General features: G+C 42.7%; 1 long non-coding RNA gene across 1 annotated transcript; it reads right to left on the minus strand.

The window, feature by feature from the left end:
* Nucleotides 1-12,422: 12,422 nt before the first annotated feature.
* On the minus strand, nucleotides 12,423-16,044 carry LOC119340122. Its single transcript, XR_005164389.1, has 2 exons — nucleotides 13,088-16,044; nucleotides 12,423-12,795 (listed from the first exon to the last, which is right to left on the minus strand). It is a non-coding gene; the product is annotated as an uncharacterized LOC119340122 (long non-coding RNA).
* Nucleotides 16,045-24,619: the final 8,575 nt, after the last annotated feature.

Genomic DNA, 24,619 nt, shown 5'->3' on the forward strand with positions numbered 1-24,619 from the left:
TGCACCCTTCTCATTTACTTCACGACCATCAGTTATCAACATCTTCCATGCTAAGCACGCTAGTGGCGGTTCCCAAGCGATAAAAGTAAAGGTTTTGACTCCATTGGGAGTTTTTGTTTGATTATTTGTAAGATTTTTCTATTTGCAGTTTGGGACTGGGCATCCCTATTACCACCCTTTTTCTCGTGCGATGGCGAGTGGATAAACACTCAACCTAAGAATAACCCGCTTAGCATGGAAGATACCGACCACCTCCCGTTGTTCCATGAACGATCCAGGTGTTGGGGAACGTAGTAGTTTCAAAAAAATCCTACGCACACACAAGATCATGGTGATGCATAGCAACGAGAGGGGAGAGTGTGTCTACGTACCCTCGTAGACCGAAAGCGGAAGCGTTAGCACAACGCGGTTGATGTAGTCGTACGTCTTCACGGTCCGACCGATCAAGCACCGAAAGCACGGCACCTCCGAGTTCTTGCACACGTTCAGCTCGGTGACGTCCTCGAACTCCGATCCAGCCGAGCTTCGAGGGAGAGTTCTGTCAGCACGACGACGTGGTGATGGTGATGATGTTCTACCAACGCAGGGCTTCGCCTAAGCACCACTACGATATTATCGAGGACTATGGTGGAGCGGGGCACCGCACACGGCTAAGAGATCAATGATCAATTATTGTGTCTATGGGGTGCCCCCCTCCCCCGTATATAAAGGAGTGGAGGAGGGGGCCGGTCAAGGGGAGGAGGCGCGCCCAAGGGGGGAGTACTACTCCCATCGGGAATAGGACTCCTCCTTTTCCTATTTGGAGAGGGAGAGGGAAGGAAGAGGAAGGAGGGAGGAAGGAAAGGGGGGCGGCCCCCCTCCCAAATCCGATTGGGATTGGGGGGGAGGGCTCCCTTGATCCTTTCCCCTCCTTTCCACTAAAGCCCATTAAGGCCCATATACCTCACAGGGGGTTCCGATAACCTCCCGGAGCTCCGGTATTGTCCCAATCTCACTCGGAACCATTTCGGTGTCCAAATATAGTCGTCCAATATATCGATCTTTATGTCTCGTCCATTTCGAGACTCCTCGTCATGTCCATGATCACATACGGGACTCCGAACAACCTTTGGTACATCAAAACACATAAACTCATAATATAACTGTCATCTAACTTTAAGCGTGTGGACCCTACGGGTTCGAGAACTATGTAGACATGACCGAGACACGTCTCCGGTCAATAACCAATAGCGGAACCTGCATGCGCATATTGGCTCCTACATATTCTACGAAGATCTTTATCAGTCAAACCGCATAACAACATACGTTGTTCCCTTTGTCATCGGTATGTTACTTGCCCGAGATTCGATCGTCGGTATCTCAATACCTAGTTCAATCTCGTTACCGGCAAGTCTCTTTACTCGTTACGCAATGCATCATCCCGTAACTAACTCATTAGCTACATTGCTTGCAAGGCTTATAGTGATGTGCATTACTGAGAGGGCCCAAAGATACCTCTCCGACAATCGGAGTGACAAATCCTGATCTCGAAATACGTCAACTTAACAAGTACCTTTGGAGACACCTGTAGAGCACCTTTATAATCACCCAGTTACGTTGTGACATTCGGTAGCACACAAAGTGTTCCTCCGGTAATCGGGAGTTACATAATCTCATAGTCATAGGAACATGTATAAGTCATGAAGAAAGCAATAGCAACATACTAAACGATCAAGTGCTAAGCTAATGGAATGGGTCAAGTCAATCACATCATTCTCCTAATGATGTGATCCCGTTAATCAAATGACAACTCATGTGTATGGTTAGGAAACTTAACCATCTTTGATTAACGAGCTAGTTAAGTAGAGGCATACTAGTGACACTATGTTTGTCTATGTACTCACACATGTATTATGTTTCCGGTTAATACAATTCTAGCATGAATAATAAACATTTATCATGAAATAAGGAAATAAATAATAACTTTATTATTGCCTCTAGGGCATATTTCCTTCAGTCTCCCACTTGCACTAGAGTCAATAATCTAGTTCACAGCGCCATGTGATTTAACACCAATATTCATATCTGTATATGATTAACACCCATAGTTCGCATCGTCATGTGACCAACACCTTAAGGGTTTACTAGAGTCAATAATCTAGTTCACATTTCTATGTGATTAACACCCAAAGAGTACTAAGGTGTGATCATGTTTTGCTCGTGAGAGAAGTTTAGTCAATGGGTCTGTCACATTCAGAGCCGTATATATTTTGCAAAAATATTCTATGTCTACAATGCTTTGTACGGAGCTACTCTAGCTAATTGCTCCCACTTTCAATATGTATCCAGATTGAGACTTAGAGTCATCTGAATCAGTGTCAAATCTTGCATCGACGTAACCCTTTATGATGAAACTCTTGTCACCTCCATAATCGAGAAACATATCCTTATTCCACTAAGGATAATTTTGACCAATGTCCAGTGATCTACTCCTAGATCACTATTGTACTCCCTTGCCAAACAAGGGCAGAGTATACAAGAGGTCTGGTCCATAGCATGGCATACTTTATAGAACCTATGACTGAGGCATAGGGAATGACTTTCATTCTCTTTCTATTTTCTGTCGTGGTCGGGATTTGAGTCTTACTCAATTTCACACCTTTGCAACACAGGCAAGACCTCTTTCTTTGAATGTTCCATTTTGAACTACTTCAAAATCTTGTCAAGGTATGTACTCATTGAAAATCTTATCAAGTGTCTTGATCTATCTCAATATATCTTGATGCTTAATATGTAAGTAGCTTTACTGAGGTCTTTCTTTTAAAGAACTCCTTTCAAACACTTATGTATGCTTTCCAGAAAAATTCTACATCATTTCTGATCGACAATATGTCACTCACATATACTTATCAGAAAGGTTGTAGTGCTCCCACTCACTTTATTGTAAATATAGGCTTCTCTACAAGTCCATATAAAACTATATGCTTTGATAAACTTATCAAAGCGTATATTCCAACTATGAGATGCTTGCACCAGTCCATAGATGGATCGCTGGAGCTTGCACATTTTGTTAGCACCTTTAGGATTGACAAAACCTTCTGGTTGCATCATATACAACTCTTCTTTAAGAAAACCATTAAGGAATGCAGTTTTGGCATCCATTTTCCAGATTTCAAAAAATGTGGCAATTGCTAACATGATTCGGACAGACTTAAGCATCGCTACAGTTGAGAAAATCTCATTGTAGTCAACACCTTGAACTTGTCGAAAACCTTTTTGCGACCAGTCGAGCTTTGTAGATAGTAACACTACTATCAACGTCCGTCTTCCTCTTGAAGATCCATTTATTTTCTACAGCTTGCCGATCATCGGGCAAGTCCACCAAAGTCCACACTTTGTTCTCATACATGGATCCTATCTCAGATTTCATGGTCTCCAACCATTTCGCGGAATCTGGGCTCATCATCGCTTACTCATAGTTTGTAGGTTTATCATGGTCTAGTAACATGACTTTCAGAACAGGATTACCGTACCACTCTAGTGCGGACCGTACTCTGGAAGACCTATGAGGTTCTATAGTAACTTGATCTAAAGTTTCATGATCATCATCATTAGCTTCCTCACTAATTGGTGTAGGAATCACTGGAACTAATTTCCATGATGAACTATTTTCCAATACGGGAGAAGGTACTATTACCTCATCAAGTTCTACTTTTCTCCCACTCACTTCTTTCGAGAGAAACTCCTTCTCTAGAAAGGATCCATTTTAGCAACAAATATCTTGCCTTCAGATCTGTGATAGAAGGTGTACCCAACAATTTCCATTGGGTATTCTATGAAGACGCACTTCTTCGATTTGGGTTCGAGCTTATCAGGTTGAAACTTTTTCACATAAGCATCGCAACCCCAAACTTTAAGAAATGACAACGTTGGTTTCTTGACAAACCACAGTTCATAAGGCGTCGTCTCAGCGGATTTTGATGGTGCCCTATTTAAAGTGAATGTAGTTGTCTCTAATGCATAACCCCAAAACGATATTGGTAAATCGGTAAGAGACATCATTGATCGCACCATATCAAATAAAGTGCGGTTATGACGTTCGGACACACCGTTACGCTGTGGTGTTCCAGGTGGCATGAGTTTGTGAAACTATTCCACATTATTTTAATTGAAGGCCAAACTCGTAACTCAAATATTCATCTCCACGATCAGATCGCGGAAACTTTATTTTCTTGTTACGATGATTTTCCACTTCACTCTGAAATTCTTTGAACTTTTCAAATGTTTCAGACTTGTGTTTCATTAAGTAGATATACCCATATCTGCTCAAATCATCTGTGAAGGTTAGAAAATAACGATACTTGCCACGAGCATCAACACTCATTGGATCGCATACATCGGTATGTATTATTTCCAATAAATTAGTACCTCGTTCCATTGTTCCAAAGAATGGAGTTTTAGTCATCTTGCCCAAAAGGCATGGTTCGCAAGCATCAAATAATTCATAATAAAGTGATTCCAAAAACACATCAGCATGGAGTTTCTTCATGTGCTTTACACCGATATGACCCAAACGGCAGTGACACAAATAAGTTGCACTATCATTATCAACTTTGCATCTTTTGGCATCAATATTATGAATACTAGATGATACCCCGCACGTTGCTGCGGGACTGTTACGTGTTTCTAAGGCGATAATTGGTATATGAATATTTGTGCCAGATCGATTTAGGTGGACGTGGGTATCCTGAACTGGCGGCTAAGAATAGCTATTTTTTGACTTGTTGAGAGGATAAGAAGTGGTTATAGATAGTCAACTTTATATTTGATTGGAAGGATAAACGATGGATAATTTATTGATATGACCTCTACGTTATGAGATGGTGATGCTACCACCCTTTGTAATAAACTTTCTACTGCTATGAACTACTCAAATATTTTGCCACAGATTGTTATTACGCAACTGGTTATAACAATCGCTTTTAGAGTGCCAAAAATAGCTCGATTACATAGATTGGAAGAAGCTGTAGGATATAGTTACACCTACCTACTGAACCCGTTGCACTCATTCATAGTCTTGGATTCACAATCTGTTTGATTCTTCATCGAGAATTAACAGAGAGAAATTTAACACATAGGAGACATAGAAATTTATGGAGAGAGAGAGACGGATCTAACAAAGAGAAAATCTCCAGTACACTGTTGCCTACCTCCTGCCTCCTGGTCGTGGGCTCGTGGTCTCACTTTCCTGCAACTGTAATCAAAGGAGAAAAATCAGTACAATGCCCCCTGCAATCAAAATGGATTAATGGTTGGACGAATGGATGGATCATGCACGTACCGTTCATACAGTTTTTCTCGGGCTGGAGAAATGGAAGCCTGTGTGCTGCCAGTAGAGCATGGCTTTGCTCCAGGGGAACCCGTTGGCGTCGATGCCAGTGCCGAGGAACCTCATCTCGTCCACCGCACCGGAGGTCTTCTCCGACACGTCGACATCCCTGCATCAGCTCTGCGCCGTCTCCGACAACGGCGGGCGGCGGCATGTCCGCCACCACATCACCGCCCACGAGCCTCTACACCCTGCCGGACCCGCCCAGCGCGCTGGCCACCACCAGCATCACCACAGCCCACGCGGCTAGCACGGCGACGCACGCACACCATGCTCCAGCGCTCCTCCATGGCAGCGGACGGGGCCAGCAGCGCATATGCGTACAACAACGTCGTCTCGCGGGGACTAATGGCCAGGGACTTCATTGACGATGATCTTCGAGGAAAATAATATGAATCGATTCCGACAGATGGATCGACGGGTGGACGAAATGGATAGGCATGGCTTGATCACCGGCCGTACGCAATTTATAGTTGGCGTCTCAGCTGGATCCGGTGCTGCCGCCCTCAATCTACTGCTATATAACCGCCGCAAGTGGCTTTTGATCTGATTGTGTGGGTGGAATTGGAGGAGACGAAGAGAACTAAAGAGACCGTACGACCCTGCCAGAACAAATCGAGTGGAAGTGGAGGCGGTGACAAATTTAAAGCGCCGGGTGGTAGAGCAAAAGAGGGACAGAGGGGTTAAAATTATTTGGGATCATAGGTGACGTGGCTGCATATGAATGGATGATGATGTGGATAGGTTGCATGTCAAGAGAAATATGATAATGGGGATGAACTATTTAGGTATTATAGATGTGTATCACTACGATCGAGATCCAACAAACTATTTTCATTGGGTGTATGACCATCGAAGGCTTTATTCATGTAAACAGAATAACAATTATTCTCTAACTTTAAATGAATAATCGTATTGCAATAAACATGATCAAATCATATTCATGCTCAATGCAAACGCGAAATAACATTTATTTAGGTTTAACACTAATCCCAAAAGTATAGGGAGTGTGCAATGATGATCATATCAATCTTGGAACCACTTCCAACATACATCGTCACTTCACCCTCAACTAGTCTCTGTTTATTCTGTATCTCCTGTTTCGAGTTACTAATTTTTAGCAACCGAACAAGTATCAAATACTCAGGGGCTACTATAAACACTAGTAAGGTACAAATCAATAACCTGTATATCAAATATACCCTTGTTCACTTTGCCATCCTTCTTATCCACCAAATATTCATGGTATTTCCGCTTCCAGTGACCATTTCCTTTGCAGTAGAAGCACTTAGTTTCAGGCTTTGGTCCAGCTTTGGTCTTCTTCACGGGAGTGACAACTTGCTTGCCATTCTACTTGAAGTTTCCCTTTCTTTCCCTTTGCCCTTTTCTTGAAACTAGTGGTCTTGTCAATCATCGAAAGTTGATGCTCTTTCTTGATTTCTACCTTCGTTGATTTCAACATCACGAAGAGCTCGGGAATCGTTTTCGTCATCCCTTTCAAACTATAGTTCATCACGAAGTTCTACTAACTTGGTGATGGTGACTAGAGAACTTTGTCAATCACTATCTTATCTGGAAGATTAACTCCCACTTGATTCAAGCGATTGTAGTACCCAGAAAATCTGAGCACATGCTCACTAGTTGAGCAATTCTCCTCCATCTTTTAGCTATAAAGCTTGTTGGAGACTTCATATCTCTCAACTCAGGTATTTGCTTGAAATATTAACTTCAACTCCTGGAACATCTCATATGGTCCATGACGTTCAAAACGTCTTTGAAGTCCCGATTCTAAGCCGTTAAGCATGGTGCACTAAACTATCAAGTAGTCACCATATTGAACTAGCCAAACATTCATAATGTCTGCATCTGCTCCTGCAATAGGTTTTTCACCTAGCGGTGCATCAAGGACATAATTATTCCGTGCAGCAATGAGGATAAACCTCAGATCGCGGACCCAGTCCGCATCATTGCTACTATCATTTTTTAACTTAATTTTCTCTAGGAACATATCAAAATAAACATAGGGAAGCAACAACGCGAGCTATTGATCTACAACATAATTTGCAAAATACTATCAGGACTAAGTTCATGATAAATCAAAGTTCAATTAATCATATTATTTAAGAACTCCCACTTAGATAGACATCCCTCTAATCATCTAAGTGATCACGTGATCCAAATCAACTAAACCATAACCGATCATCACGTGAAATGGAGTAGTTTTCAATTGTGAACATCATTATGTTGATCATATCTACTATATGATTCACGCGCGACCTTTCGGTCTCAGTGTTCCGAGGCCATATCTGCATATGCTAGGCTCGTCAAGTTTAACCTGAGTATTCTGCATGTGCAAAACTGGCTTGCACCCGTTGTAGATGGACGTAGAGCTTATCACACCCGATCATCATGTGGTGTCTGGGCACGACGAACTTTAGCAATGGTGCATACTCAGGGAGAACAACTTTTATCTTGAAATTTAGTGAGAGATCATCTTATAATGCTACCGTCAATCAAATCAAGATAAGATGAATAAAAGATAAACATCACATGCAATCAATATAAGTGATATGGTATGGCCATCATCATCTTGTGCTTGTGATCTCCATCTCCGAAGCACCGTCATGATCACCATCGTCACCGGCGCAACACCTTGATCTTCATCATAGCATCATTGTCGTCTCGCCAACTATTGCTTCTACGACTATCGCCACCGCTTAGTGATAAAGTAAAGCAATTACAGGGCGATTGCATTGCATACAATAAAGCGACAACCATATGGCTCCTGCCAGTTGCCGATAACTCGGTTACAAAATATGATCATCTCATGCAATAAAATATAGCATCACGTCTAGACCATATCACATCACAACATGCCCTGCAAAAACAAGTTAGACGTCCTCTACTTTGTTGTTGCAAGTTTTGCGTAGCTGCTACGGGCTTAGCAAGAACCGTTCTTACCTACGCATCAAAACCACAAAGGTAGTTCGTCAAGTTAGTGGTGTTTTAACCTTCTCAAGGATCGGGCGTAGCCACACTCGGTTCAACTAAAGTTAGAGAAACTGACACCCGCCAGCCACCTGTGTGCAAAGCACGTCGGTAGAACCAGTCTCGCGTAAGCGTACGCGTAATGTCGGTCCGGGCCGCTTCATCCAACAATACCGCTGAACCAAAGTATGACATGCTGGTAAGCAGTATGACTTGTATCGCCCACAACTCACTTGTGTTCTACTCGTGCATATAACATCACATAAAACCAGGCTCTGATACCACTCTTGGGGAACGTAGTAATTTCAAAAAAATCCTACGCACACACAAGATCATGGTGATGCATAGCAACGAGAGGGGAGAGTGTGTCTACGTACCCTCGTAGACCGAAAGCGGAAGCGTTAGCACAACACGGTTAATGTAGTCGTACGTCTTCACTGTCTGGCCGATCAAGCACCGAAAGCACGGCACCTCCGAGTTCTTGCACACATTCAGCTCGATGACGTCCCTCGAACTCTAATCCAGCCGATCTTCGAGGGAGAGTTCCGTCAGCACGACGGCGTGGTGACGATGATGATGTTCTACCGACACAGGGCTTCGCTTAAGCACCGCTACAATATTATGGAGGAGGACTATGGTGGAGGGGGGCACCGCACACGGCTAAGAGATCAATGATCAATTGTTGTGTCTATGGGGTTCCCCCCTATATAAAGGAGTGGAGGAGGGGGGCGGTCAATGGGAGGAGGCGCGCCCAAGGGGGGAGTCCTACTCCCACCGGGAGTAGGACTCCTACTTTTCCTATTTAGAGAGGGAGAGGGAAGGAAGAGGAAGGAGGGAGGAAGGAAAGGGGGGCCGGCCCCCCTCCCTATTCGGATTGGGCTTGGGGGGGCGCCCCTCCCTTTCTCCTTTCCCCTCCTTTCCACTAAAGCCCATTAAGGCCCATATACCTCCAGGGGGGTTCAATTAACCTCCCGGAGCTCCGGTATTGTCCCAATCTCACCCGGAACCATTCCGGTGTCCAAATATAGTCGTCCAATATATCAATCTTTATGTCTCGACCATTTCGAGACTCCTCGTCATGTCCGTGGTCACATCCGGGACTCCGAACAACCTTCGGTACATCAAAGCACATAAACTCATAATATAACCGTCATCTAACTTTAAGCGTGCGGACCCTACAGGTTCGAGAACTATGTAGACATGACCGAGACACGTCTCCGGTCAATAACCAATAGCGGAACCTGGATGCTCATTGGCTCCTACATATTCTACGAAGATCTTTATCGGTCAAACCGCATAACAACATACGTTGTTCCCTTTATCATCGGTATGTTACTTGCCCGAGATTCGATCGTCGGTATCTCAATACCTAGTTCAACATCGTTACCGGCAAGTCTCTTTACTCGTTACGCAATGCATCATCCTGTAACTAACTCATTAGCTACATTGCTTACAAGGCTTATAGTGATGTGCATTACCGAGAGGGCCCAGAGATACCTCTCCGACAATCGGAGTGACAAATCCTAATCTCGAAATACGTCAACTCAACAAGTACCTTCGGAGACACCTGTAGAGCACCTTTATAATCACCCAGTTACGTTGTGACGTTTGGTAGCACACAAAGTGTTCCTCCTGTAATCGGGAGTTACATAATCTCACAGTCATAGGAACATGTATAAGTTATGAAGAAAGCAATAGCAACATACTAAATGATCAGGTGCTAAGCTAACGAAATGGGTCAAGTCAATCACATCATTCTCCTAATGATGTGGTCCAGTTAATCAAATGACAACTCATGTGTATGGTTAGGAAACTTAACCATCTTTGATTAACGAGCTAGTCAAGTAGAGGCATACTAGTGACACTATGTTTGTCTATGTATTCACACATGTATTATGTTTCCGGCTAATACAATTCTAGCATGAATAATAAACATTTATCATGAAATAACGGAATAAATAATAACTTTATTATTGCCTCTAGGGCATATTTCCTTCACCAGGCACACAAAAAGGATATTTATTTGAAGTTTTTAGAGGTGGCACATGCAAATTTACTTAGGACGGCAGGGTAATACCGCATATAGGTAGGTATAGTGGACTCATCTGGAATAACTTGGGTTCAAGGTTTTTTATGTACAAGCAGAATTCCCACTTAGTACAGGCGAAGGCTAGCAAATAGGTTGTGAAGCGGCCAGCTAGAGAGCAACAACAGTCATGAACATGCATTATGCATAACTAACATTGGACACTGGCATGAGTAGGATATGATCACCATGAACATAAATATCATAGAGGGTATGTTGGTTTTGATTCAACTACATGCATGAACATGTGCCAAGTCAAGCCACTTGAACATTCGGATGAGGATACCATATCATCATACTACATCACAATCATTTTAGCTCAATGTTGATATCCAGGATAAATCATTATCCACTCCGAGCTATTTATGCATGGCACGAGAAACTATAATCTCTAATTGTCATTGCAAACATGTTTAATCATAATGAATTGAATCATGGATACTAGGTTAAACATATTTACAAAAATAGAACAAGTCGAGTTCATACCCGTTTCTCTCTGCCACTGCTAGTTCATCGAATATCGTCATTATTGCCTTTCACTTGCATGATCGAACGATATGAAAATAATATCAGTGCAAGAGTGTCGTGGACTAAGCTGGAATCTGCAAAACATTTTATTCAACAGAAGAAGACAAGGTAAAGTGGGCTCTTTATTAGATCAACAATTATTCAAATGAGAGCCACTCAACATTTTCATCGTGGTCTTCTCCTTGATACGACTCGAATAAAAATAAAATAAATTCAGAAAAACACACTGAAATATTTTTGGAGTTTTTGGTTTTCTTGAACAAGCAAATAAAGGGAAAGCAAAAACGAGAAAAACTATTTACACGGGAAAGCTCCCAACAAACAAAAGAAGAACAGGGAAATCTTTTTGCTTTTTCTATTTAATATTACAACTAAGCATGCATAGAAAGTAAATTAACTACAACTAATTTTTTTGTTTTTCTAAGGTTTTTCAAACACACAAGAAGAAAACAAGAAAATAAATTTAAGCATGGATGATACAATGAAAAAGTGTGAACACCGACAACTGAAATGATAAGTGTGAACATGAATGTAATGTCGGTGAGAAACACGTACTCCCCCAAGCTTGGGCTTTTGGCCTAACTTGGTAATCAATCAGTATCCTGGATAGTAGTTGGGGTATTGAGGACCGGGCATCCACTCATCCCACTGCTGAGCCTCCTCCAATGCTGCAGCCTGGTTGTTTCGGTAGGCGATGATATCTGCAGGCATAATCCTATATCCGCCCCTGGCAACAAGATCAAACAAAGCAGGAGCAGGCAATGGAATAATATCACGAGTTTCAATGCTAAAAGCCAGGTTATAAGGAATAGGAATGTCAGGGTAATCTCGTCCAAGAAAATGGTGGTGTTCCATGGCTGCGCGGTCTAGGTAAACCTTAGTCATAGGGTAATCATGAGGGCGTATCTCAACATTAAAGTGAGCCGCCAAACGAGTAGCAAAAATCCCACCATGTATTTTACCCTTGGACTTATTAATGTGGAGGCGATGAGCCGCAATAGCTCCCAAGCTATAAGTGTTGTCGCCCTCTAGTACACGACGTAAAACAGCAAGGTCTAGTGAACTGAGTGCACTCACCTTCTCTCTAGCAAGCAAGCATTTTGCAATGAAAAGAGCAAAGTAACACTACTAGGAAAAACACTACCAGTAGCGTAGGTTTTTTGCATACCAGTAGCGTGGGTTCCCGCGCTACTACTATGACGCTACAGCTAACTTTTAGCAGTAGCGCGTTTTTTACCCCGCGCTATAGCTAAAAAAGTTAGTAGTAGCACGGTGACCCACGCTATCACTATTCCATACCTACGCTACTACTATCTAACTACTAGTAGCGTCCCATTTACACCTACGCTACTACTATCCAAGTACTAGTAGCAGCACATCTTTCCCCCACGCTACAACTAACTAACCAAAAAATAAAAAAAATAAAAATAAAAGTCAGATGCAATATTCATGGATGGAAATCAAGACACATCCGGTGCAAATAAACTAAGTTCACAGAACCATCTTAGCACTTGCAGCATTCATGGATACAACATTGAACATCTCAACTCGAGATCTCAAAATCACATTTAACATCAGATGCAAACAACTAGACCACTTCTCTAGATGTATCTACCAAGTTTCGGAGTTGAAACGTTGGTGGATCTGAGCAGTCCCTCCCGGCGGACGGTGGCGTCGAGGTCGTCCACCTCGGCGACCTCCTGCGTTGCAATGACCTGGACGATCATGTGTGCGGCGCGATCGTCCGGCTTCACGATGAAGTCTGCCTCTGAGTGGTTGAAGAGCACGACGCCCACCAGGCGATGGTAGTCCACGTCGATCACCCCTGCGCCCACGTCAGAAAGTGAAAACTTGTTAGTTGGCGTCCGCATCCGCATCCAGTAGGGTATTTTCTTTCTTTAGCACATGCACATGAATCAATAGTAATGCATAATAACAAGAAAAAATAACCATGAATCCTAAAGAAAAAGATCATTCTTTGGGCCAAGTTGATAGTTTGAGGCACGGGAAAGGATAATATTGGTAAAAGTCTTCATTAACAAGAAAAATGGACCGAGATTTCTCAAATGACATTTGTTTCACCAACAATGATTAATGACGAGGCATGTAAGATTTACCTGAGTAGCATCAGCATACCCTCTGATCCTTGCAAGAACTTAAAGGCCAAGGTTCTTAGCTTTCTCCCCTCTGACTAGCACAAGTCCAGCAACACCATCGATGTACATTGAATAATAAGAATAGCACTAGAGTTACACTCAAAGTAAACATTGCTTTGCATAATTTATATTAACCATGGAGAGAGCGTAAAAAATGAGCTACAAAATAATCTAGCTTCAGTACACTCTTAAGATGATACATTTACTACTGAATATATACAACATAGTTTTGTTGCATACTGCATACAGAAGGTAGTTTGAGCATGTAGAAATAAAGCTACAATGCTACACTAAGAAGTTTTGGAATCTTGGTAACACAGTAATTCTAGAAGAAGCAGATAGAAGCATGTATCCATCTAACATCGAAACTTATCAGGACATCGGGATGTTTTAGTTCAAACAATAAATGAACAAGCAGCCTATATGATTTTTTCTACAGATAAAATCTCTTGTAGAAGAAATCCATCTATTTATTATGTTATCACTAAAACAGTAGGAAAAATGTGCATCTATGCTTAACTGACTGTCAGCTATACTTTTCTACAAACAAATAGATGGACAGTCAACTATACATTTCTACAAACAAAACCTCTTGTAGAGACTCCGAAAAGGCAAGACCGGACACATGAAAACTAGCAGAAGCAGATAGAATGTGCATCTACTAACATTCTTCTCATCAGAAGTTTTAGGAGTTCAAGGACAAATCACAGATGAACAAATGACATGCTTATCTGCAAAGAAAAAACACTAGTACTAGAGGTCCCCTACAGACTACTTTCTTCTAGAGACCTATGATTTTCCAAAATGAAATGAAAACAGAGAGGATAAGTTCTGTATTCAGTTTCATGTTCACAATGCCATCTATATTGAACTGGTTTTGGAATCTAGGTAACACAATAATTCTAGAAGAAGTAGACAGAAATATGCATGAACCATCTAACATCCAAACATATATCAGGAGGACTTGATGATTCTTTAGTCCAAACAATAGATGACCAGCTGCCGATATGCTTTTTTGAGTCATGCTAAGTCTGAATCCCAGGAGACACCAGCAGCCCAGATAAGATTCCGCGTGACTCACTATGGTTCTAAAAGCTTGTGGCATCGTGCACAATTGGAAATCATAGTCCTGAATCGAGAACACCGCAAGCAAACCGCTAGCATTCCTGAATTGCTAGTCCAGGAAGCAAGTTACGAGGCCACAAAAAAGCTGAATCCCAGGAGGCACACCAGCAGTCCAAAGCATATTACTCCATGAACCGCTGTTATTCTAAAAGCTTGTAGCATCATGCATGATTTCCAATCACGGTTCAGACTATGCACTTGCTTAGTCAATTCTGAACATTGCTGTACATATATTAATACTAAACCACTAGCAGCCCCTATTGAATCGTACACATACTGCCATTTGAAGATAAAAAAGGACCACTCTGTGTGCAACAATTACTACTACTATAGTGGTGATTAACAAGGAGCAATGTCACTCTATATGTCATATGTAATTCTGTGGAGAGGAAATGAATTCTCTCTCTCTCTCTCTCTCTCTCTCTCTCTCTCTCTCTCTCTCTATGTCGGCCATTCTTGTATATGGCACAATCTTCTTTTTTTTTGATCGAACACTGCACAGGCTTTTATTTTTTTGATTGAACACATGCTTTTATTTCAAGTGGTGGAGCAGGATCATGAATATAAAGCTTTTATTCTCGAGTGGTGGTGGAATGCAATGGAACGGAAATGAATTCAGGCAACACAACACATAGGGCACTCAAGAAATTTGTCTGAAACTTGGGCAGATGCGGGTGGACACACTGAAGAAATGAAAATTGTGCAGGTGGTTCAGGACACGCTGCATGCTGCTACAAAAAAATGAAAGAAATTAAATCTATCTGAATCTTGGGTAGATGCAGGTTTGTGTCAGTAATACTTACAGTACTATCATAATAAATTTGGTTGCCTAATCTGGCAGGCCGCATCAATGTCACTCATGCGTGCAGGCATTGGACCCTCACCTCAGCCTAGTGCGTGGAGGCATTGTCTCAAACTCTGAATCATCACTGCTACTACTACCAATCCAACAGCTCGCGTGAACAAAAAACAGTACTACTACAGTATGGCTGTAAGAATTTAGTGCTGTAAAAATTCACTGCATGGATAAATCTATCTGTGTATCTATGCTCTTGCCCCTCCCTTGTGAAACATGGCATGGTCAAGACACAAATTGTGCAGGCAGGGACAAAAAAATCACTACTGGAATGTGAAGGAAAGAAAGGAAGAAGAAAAAAATCACTATGCCTGAAGAGTTTGTTTATTCAGCAGGCAGGATGGGTATACATGTGTGCCTTTGAGTGCATGATGCATGAGTTTCTATATTGTATAGACATATATCACTAGCTAGCGAGGACAAGAATAAAAGGCTCCCTCACTTTTTCTTGCTCGTGCGCTGAAGCTTCTTCTTAGTAGTAGTATTTTATTTCTCTATCTGAAGAGAAAAACAAGTTTCTTTCTTCAGTGAGATCATCTAGTACTAGTACAGAGTGAGTACTTGTTTTTTGTTCATCTATCCATGTATTGATCTCGTCCAGTGATCTTGTGGCTGGCTGGCTAGATTTACGGTGTGTCTTCCCTGGGGGCGTGTTCATGTGACACTTATTCGCATGGATTAATGGAAAAAATAGGACATGATGGCCACATGCCTGACCTGGTACACCTGTTTGAGCAATTCCAGGGAGGGCAGAGCACTCAAGAAATCAGCTCAGCCTGGAACTGCAAGATGGACACGATGTGGATGGATGCACTTACGAAATTGTGCAACGGTAGATAGCTGCATTGGATTCAGTTCAGGACACGATGCTACTCAATTGCCTTCCTCCTCAGAACACCTACGCCCACGACCCTCCCATCCCGCCTTCCTCCTCAGAACACCTGCGCCCACGACAGAAAAAAAGGTTCAGAATCCTCCACTGCACAAAAAGAAGGAGCACCGGCAGGCAGGTGGAGAAGCGGGCCCGTGCCTTGCACCAGGCGACGGCGACGGCGGAGTCCGCCGGCGCGGAGAGGGCGGAGGCCATCCGCGGGGGGCGAGAGCTGCAGTGCACGGAGCAGGACGAGGAGGGGGCGAGGGTGATATGGGCAAAGGTGCAGGCCTTGAGGCACGGATCTGATGGAGAGGGAGGGGCGGAGCTTGAGGAGCTTGGGGGCGTGTTGCGCACGGCCGGAGCTCGCCGGAACCGGCCGGCATGGGTGGTGGCGGCGGCGAGGAGATCGTGGGGGAGAGGAGGTCGACCGAGGGGGTGTCACGAGAGAGAGAGAGAGAGAGAGTCTTTTACGGATGGGCCATGTTAGGCGCCGGCGCACCGGCCCAAACGGTTCGGCCGGTCCAACCCCAGCCACCCGATCCAGCGAACAACCGTCCGATCTGTGCGTTGACTTCTCTCTCTCCTTCATCCTCTCCGTGCGCAGCGCGAGCGCGGCTCCCTGTCGCCTGGCTGACCCCTGGCCCGCCGGCCGCTACCCCCTCATCTACAACCCCTCTCTCCGCCACTCCCGTGCTGCTGGATGCCGCACTCGCCGCCGGTCGCCGCCGTCCAGATCCACGCATGCAGCAAAAACTTCGCCTGTGGGTTGCAGCTCCCCCTCGCTGATGATGGCCGTGGCTCCGGCAACACCAGTCGCCGGTTGCAGCTCCGCTGGGTGCAGCTCTTGTTGCCGCCGGTTGCAGCTCGACGTTTGCCGTTGCCGCTGGCATGTGGCTCCCATTGCGCCCGTTGCAGCTTTCTATTGCACGGTCGTAGCAAACGGGGAAAACGGTTGCAGCAAAAAAGTCTGTCACCGTTGTCGCCGTTTGTAGCTCGTCGTTGCACGTAGCAGCCATTGCGTTCTAGAAAAAGAATGGATATCGCAAAACGTGCTGTCGGTTGTAGCAAAAAACGTCATCGCCGCCGCCGCGGGTCATAACTCGGTCGTGATGGATGCAGCAAAACGTGATGCCGAATGTAGCAAAAAGTGACGCTAGTTGTAGCAAAACTGCGACACCGGCTATGTGTTGTAGCAAAACGTGACGACGGTTGTAGCAAAATGCGATGTCGGTTGTAGCAAAATGTTATGCCGGTTGAAGCATTTAGCAAAAATTGCGACATTAGTTTTTTGCTAGGAGCAGCGCCGCCCCGTCCTCGCCGTCCAGCGTGTGCCCTGTGGTTGTAGGCTTACAGCTCTGGTTGCAGCACCCCGATAGATGCTTCCGTAGCTTCACCGGCGGGGACTCGAAGTTGTAGTTGGGCGGAGGCCATGGCTGAGATCTGAGGGGTGTAGACGGCCATGGCCGCGGGGAGCTAGCGGGGATACAAGTTGAGGAGGAGGATGGCAGAGGGGCTCGCCGGTCATGAAGGAGGGGCGGTGTTGCGCGCCGTCGCACGCGAGCACTCGCCGCCGATGAGAGCTTCTGGAGGTTGCGAGCAGCCTGGGAAGGCTGTGTGGAGGAGCAGAGCTGCGATGGATGGGCTGGAGGTGGAAGAAGAGGAAACGTCGTGCGGGACCCACCATATACAGCGTCTCACGCGGAGTGATTGTTTGCGTGTTCGTGTGAGCCAGCGTGGCCCGCGAGCCGGCGCAAGTTCGCCCGGCGCACCGGCTCCAATCGTTTTCCTTTACGGATTCCTGATAGAGAGGGTGGGGGAAGGGGGGCGTGTGTGGGTAAGGATGGCAATTTTATCAATGGACATGGATATCCATGGATATCCGACCCGAATGGATAGAGTTTGGATATGCTTTTGTGTCCATGGGCAGCGCCCCAACCCGATCCGATTGTTCGTGGGTAAGGCATGGATCTAATCTTGTACCCATGGATATACCCAAACCTGACCTGATAGAAAGACTTAATGGGGGAAAATCTGCTACCCCTGCCCCATGTTCACATCTCCCACGGCAATTCTACACTTTTTTTATCTAAAACATGCATAAGAAATTACATCGTAACTTTTATAAGTTGACAGTCAATCCCCTCTGAAACATACTCCAACACCCCTTTCCTTATTTTTATCTCCTTCTTAAATGACTCGTCATTCTCATCTGTTAGAAAAATACTAAATGATCTTAGGTTGTTACTAGATGTTGATTTACCCTATGTGAAGCCTAGCCTGCCACGAGGTGAAGAATGGAAGAGTTTATGTTAATATTGTGTTAAGTCTTATTTATATGTCCCGAGAGGACCCAATGGATATCCAGTGGATATGGATATCCATTGGATTTGGACATGGACATAATTTTTCACCCATGGATTTTTTTCATGGGCGGGCAGAGACTGTCTTCATGGATATGGATATGGATTTGATATTGTTCAACCCGATCCAAACCCAACCCATTGCCATCCTTATGTGTGGGGTGCGGTGGTGGACACGCTCGGTAATAGCGTGGGGTATCTAACCTCGCTATAGCTATTCGCTTAGTAGTAGCACTGGTTTTACCATCCGCGCTACTGCTATGTCCGGTCCGCAGGAGATATTTACTAATAATAGCGTGGTTTTTTGCCATCCGCTATTAGTAAATATTTACTAGTAGCGAGGGGTCAATGTGGCGCGCTGCTAGTAATTAGCAGTAGCGTGAGTCAATATAACACGCTACTAGTAAGCATCTATCTATAAGCTATTTCCTAGTAGTGTAATGGACAGCAGGAAAATGCAAGCCAGCGGCAGTGATAGCTAACACCCCTCTCTCATCTCCCACTATCAAGGTGCGATAAAAGGCCTCAAACTCTGCTGGCCTAGGCTCAGCTAAACTCCCGTCAGAAGGGATCATGCATATGTTACAGAATTCAGTAAGTGGTATCCGACGAGTCTCAACATATAAACTAAACTACACCTCAGGGGGTTTATTCCTAGGAAAGAAAGTAAAACTTTGAATAAAGATGTCTATGAGGATTTGATGTTGTTCACACTCATCTGCGATGAAGTCGGGGAGGCCGGCATTAGCAGCATATTGTGTGAACTCCTGAAGGATTCCAGCCTCTTCCATGAACTAGGTATGCGGCCATTTGCATTGGCATACCTCCGCCAACCACCGAGGATGGAGATCACTGTCAGACGACTCCCCAATAACACCCTTGGAGTTCTTCTTGGGAGCAAATTTCCTAAAGATATTCATCCTTTTCCTATGAACAAAATTCTGAAATTTTTAGTCCATAAATTTTTCTCAACAGAACTTCACAAAAATGATAGCAACTACTCATAGGGATAGATAAAGGCCATAGCAAGCATTCAAAGTACTTAGAACTCTAAGAATTCAACATGCAAGCCCATCTACAGCAGCACCAAGAGTAGCTAATTATTAAAAATATAAACCGCTAAAACAAAAACTAATTGGACAGACAGTGGAGTCACATACCAAGCAACAATCCTCCAAAACAGTTTCGGAAATGGAGCTTCGAGCAAAGAGATCGAAATCCGCGGGTTTGAGAGCAAGAACACGGGAGAGAGAGCAATGGAGATTTTTTTCTAGAGGTAAGTGATGATGTGGTGTGAAGGCATAAGTGAGGGGGCCCACGTGGGGACCACAACCCACCAGGGCGCACCTGGGGGTCCTGGCGTGCCCAGGTGGGTTGAGCCCACCTGGTGCACCTTCCTTTGATATTATTTGCACCAGAAATTCTTAAATATTCAGGAAAAATCGTATTAAATTTTCAGAGCATTCTGAGAACTTTTATTTTTGGGTCAATTTTTTTATTACACGGAAAATTCAAAAATGAGACAAAACATGGCATTTTATTTTATTTAACTAATAGAAACAGAAAACAAAGGATAGGGACAGAAGCTAGTGCTTACTAAATTCATCAACTTCATACCTCTCAAAAATGATCCATTAATAAGGTTGATCAAGTCTTATTAACAACCACTTTCGATTAGCATGAAACCGAAGAACTTTCGTGAATCACTAAGTTACCTCAACGGGGATAGGAATGTCCCCAACAATAAGCATTTCATATTTCTTTTTAACAATAGGTAGAGGTAGATGAAAACTTCCAATAGTGATTGTCGGAGATTTTTCAATAACATTAATACCATTCACTTGGAATTGTTTCTTTGGAAAGTGCGTTGTATGCTCATTACCATTGATATGAAAAGTGACATTGCTTTTATTGCAATAAATAACAGCCCCTGCAGTATTCAAGAAGGGTCTACCAAGGATACTCAACATGTTGTTGTCCTCGGGCATCTCAAGTATAACAAAGTCAGTCCAAATAGTAACATTAGCAACAACAACGGGCACATCCTCACAAATGCCGATAGGTATGGCAGTTGATTTGTCAGCCATTTGCAGAGATATTTTAGTAGGTGTGAGTTTATTCAAGTCAAGTCTTTTATATAAAGAGAAAGGCATAACACTAACACGAGCTCCTAAATCACATAAAGCAGTTTTCACATAATTCTTTTTGATAGAGCAAGGTATAGTTGGTATCCCCAGATCTCCAAGTTTTTTAGGTACTCCATCCTTAAAAGTATAATTAGCAAGCATAGTGGAGATTTCAGCTTCCGGTATTTTTCTCTTATTAGTGATGATGACTTTCATATACTTTGCATAAGGAGGCATTTTAAGGATATCAGTCAAGCGAGTATGCAAAAAGACTGGCCTCAGCATTTCAGCAAAAGCATCCAAATTCTTCATCATCTTTCTTTTTAGTTGACTTGGGTGGAAAAGGCATAGGTTTTTGAACCCACGGTTCTCTTTCTTTACCATGTTTTCTAGCAATGAAGTCTCTTTTATCATATCGTGTATTCTTAGGTTGTGGGTTATCAAGATCAACTGGTGGTTCTATTTCAACATCATTATCTGGTTCATTTTCATTGTTTGGTTGAGTATCTTCATGAACATCAGCATTATCTTTTTCATTATCACTAGGTGGATGTTCATTACCAGATTGAGTTTCAGCATTAGAGATAGAAGTTTCATTATCATTATCAGGAGGTTTTTCTACTTCAAGTTCACTAGAAGCATGCAAAGTCCTATCATTTTTCTTCTTCTTTTTCTTTTTAGAAGGACTAGGTGAACTAGTGTTATTTCTTTGTGAATCATGTTCAATTATTTTTGGGTGTCCCTCATGATAAAGTTGTTCCGGAGTCATTTTACCTCCTCTAGTTGCAACTCTAACAGCAAAGTCATGTATGTTGTTATTCATTTCATCTAGTAATTCTCTTTGTGATTTAGCAACTTGTTCTAGTTGGGTTTGAACCATAGAAGCATGTTTTCCAACACCTCTAACATTATTTGAGATTCTAAATAACAAGTCACTCAAGCGAGCAATCATATCATAATTGTATTTCAATTGTTTCATAACATTTTCATTGAAGTGATCTTGTTTTCTAATGTAGTTTTCAAACTCATAAAGGCATTGGCTAGGGTGCATATTGTGAGGATTGTCATTATCATTGAATTTCATTAGAGAATTTACCTCTACCACCTTAGGCAGTGGTGGTGTATTAAGCCCATGTATTTCTTCAATAGGAGGTAAAATTTTAACTTCCTGAGCTTTAATACCTTTTTCCTTCATAGATTTCTTTGCCTCTTGCATATCTTTTGGACTAAGATATAATATACCCCTCTTCTTTGGAGTGGGTTTAGGCGGTGGTTCAGGAAGAATCCACTCATCATAATTTTTCAATATATTATTCAATAATTCTTTAGCTTGTCCAATAGTTCGTTCCCTGAAAACACAACCAGCACAACTATCTAGGAAGTCCCTAGAAGCATCAATTAGTCCATTATAGAAGATATCAAGTATTTCATTTTTCTTAAGAGGATGATCAGGCAAAGCATTAAGTAACTGGCAAAGCCTCCCCCAAGCTTGTGGGAGACTCTCTTCTTTAGTTTGTACAAAGTTAAATATTTCCTGTAAGATAGCTTGTTTCTTATGAGCAGGATAATATTTTTCAGAGAAGTAATAAATCACATACTAGGGACTACGCACACAATCGGGAGCAAGAGTATTGTACCAAGATTTAGCATCAACCTTTAATGAGAATGGAAATAATTTGAGAATAAAGTAATAGCGAGTCTTCTCAGCATGAGTAAAAAGGGTGGCTATGTCATTCAACTTAGTAAGATGTGCCACAACAGTTTCAGTTTCATCACCATGGAAAGGATCAGATTCAACCAAAGTAATTAACTCTGGGTCGACAGAGAATTCATAATCCTTATCATCAATAAAGATTGGTGAAGTAGCAAACTTAGGATCATATGTCATTCTAGCATTCAAAGATTTTTCTTTATACTTGCATAATAATTTCTCTAGATCATCTCTATCCCTACAAGCAAGAATATCTCTAGTTGTCTCCTTATTCATAACATAACCTTCCGGTACCTTAGGCAATTCATATCTAGGAAGACTAGTTCTAGAAGGTGTTTCAGGAGTTCCAATTTCAAGCTCATCATCAGATTCAACAACATCATGTTGTATTACTCTAGCAATTTGTTCATCAAGAAATTCACCAAGTGGCACATCATCATCAAGCAAGGTACTAGCATCATCATAAGTATCATTCAGAGTAGAAGTAGCATCATCAATAACTAGCGACATATCAGGATTAATAGCATGTGGTGGTTTTGCAAGTTTACTTATAACAGAAGGTGAATCTAAAGCAGAACTAGATGGCAGTTCCTTACCTCCCCTCATCTTAGAGGGATAAATCTTAGTCTTACTATCCTTCAGATTCTTCATAGTGATAAATTGATAATGATCCCAAGTGACTCAACAAATATAGCTACGCTCCCCGGCAACAGCGCCAGAAAAATGTCTTGATAACCCACAAGTATAGGGGATCGCAACAGTTTTCGAGGGTAGAGTATTCAACCCAAATTTATAGATTTGACACAAGGGGAGCCAAAGAATATTTTAAGGTATTAGCAGATGAGTTTTCAATTCAACCACACACTGAGATTAATTATCTGCAGCAACATGATCAATAGCAAAGTAGTATGATAGTTTTGATGATAGTAGCAGCAGCAACGGTAACAGTAACAGTGATAGCAGTAATTTGGTAGCAAGTTCAACAGTAATGATAGCAGTAGTAACTTATCAAGAACAATATAAGATAAGTTCGTAGGCATTAGGTCGGTGACTTGTTGGATGATATTCATCATGAGACAGTTATAACCTAGGCAATACGGCACTAGCTCCAGTTCATCAATATAATGTAGGCATGTATTCCATAAATAGTCATACGTGCTTATGGAAAGAACTTGCATGACATCTTTTGTCCTGCCCTCCCGTGGTAGCGGGGTCCATATTGGAAACTAAGGGATATTAAGGCCTCCTTTTAATAGAGAATCGGAACAAAACATTAACACACGATGAATACATGAACTCCTCAAACTACGGTCATCATCGAGAGTGGTCCCGACTATTGTCACTTCGGGGTTGCCGAATCATAACATGTAGTAGGTGACTATAACTTGCAAGATCAGATCTAGAACATGGATATAATGATTATAACATAAACAGTTCAGATATGAGTTCATGGCACCCAGCCCAAAAGTGACAAGCATTAAGCATGGCAAAGTCACATAAACATCAATCTTAGAACATAGTGGATACTAGGGATCAAGCCCTAACAAAACTAACTCGATTACATGATGAATCTCATCCAACTCCTCACTGACCAGCGAACCTATGAAGGAATTACTCACTCCCGGTGGGGAGCATCATGGAATTGGCGATGGAGAAGGGTTGGTGATGACGAAGAACGAAGACCCACCTCTCCGGAGCCCCAAACGGACTCCAGATCTGGTCTCCCAATGAAGAACAGGAGGTGATGGCAGCTCTGTCTCGTGGATCGCAATAATTCTTTGTTCCTGTTTTTTTCTGGAAAAATAGGATTTTATAGCGTCGGTTTTAGGGTCTGCGGGGCCACCAGGTGGGGACAACCCACCTGGGTGCGCCAGGAGGGGGGAGGCGCCCTAGTGGGTTGTGCCCACCCAGGTGCCCCCTGTGGTGGGTCTTGGCTCCAGAAATTCTCTTTATTGATATAAAAATTCCTCGCAAAGTTTTGTTCCATTCTGAGAACTTTTATTTCTGCACAAAAACAACAACATGTTAGTTCTAATGAAAACAGCGTCAGTCCGGGGTTAGTTTCATTCAAATCATGCAAATTAGAGTCCAAAACAAGAGGAAAAGCGTTTGGAAAAGTAGATACATTGGAGACGTATCAGTCTCAAGCATCTAAGCTTGGGGATGCCCCGGTTGGCATCCCACCTTTCTTCTTCAACAATGATCGGTCAGTTTTGGTTGAACCTAAGTTTTTGCGTCTTCACATGATATGTGCTATCCTTGCAATGTCATTTTATTTTGTTTTGTTTTCTGTTTGAATAAAGTACTTAAGATCTGAAATTTTTAAATGAGAGAGAGTCTTCACATAGTTACATAATTATTCAACTACTCATTGATCTTCACTTATATCTTTCGGAGTAGTTTGACATTTACTTGTGCGCTTCACTTATATCCTATGAGTA

The sequence above is a fragment of the Triticum dicoccoides genome, chromosome 7B (genome assembly GCF_002162155.2).
Source record: "Triticum dicoccoides isolate Atlit2015 ecotype Zavitan chromosome 7B, WEW_v2.0, whole genome shotgun sequence".
In the NCBI taxonomy this organism is placed as follows: domain Eukaryota; kingdom Viridiplantae; phylum Streptophyta; class Magnoliopsida; order Poales; family Poaceae; genus Triticum; species Triticum dicoccoides.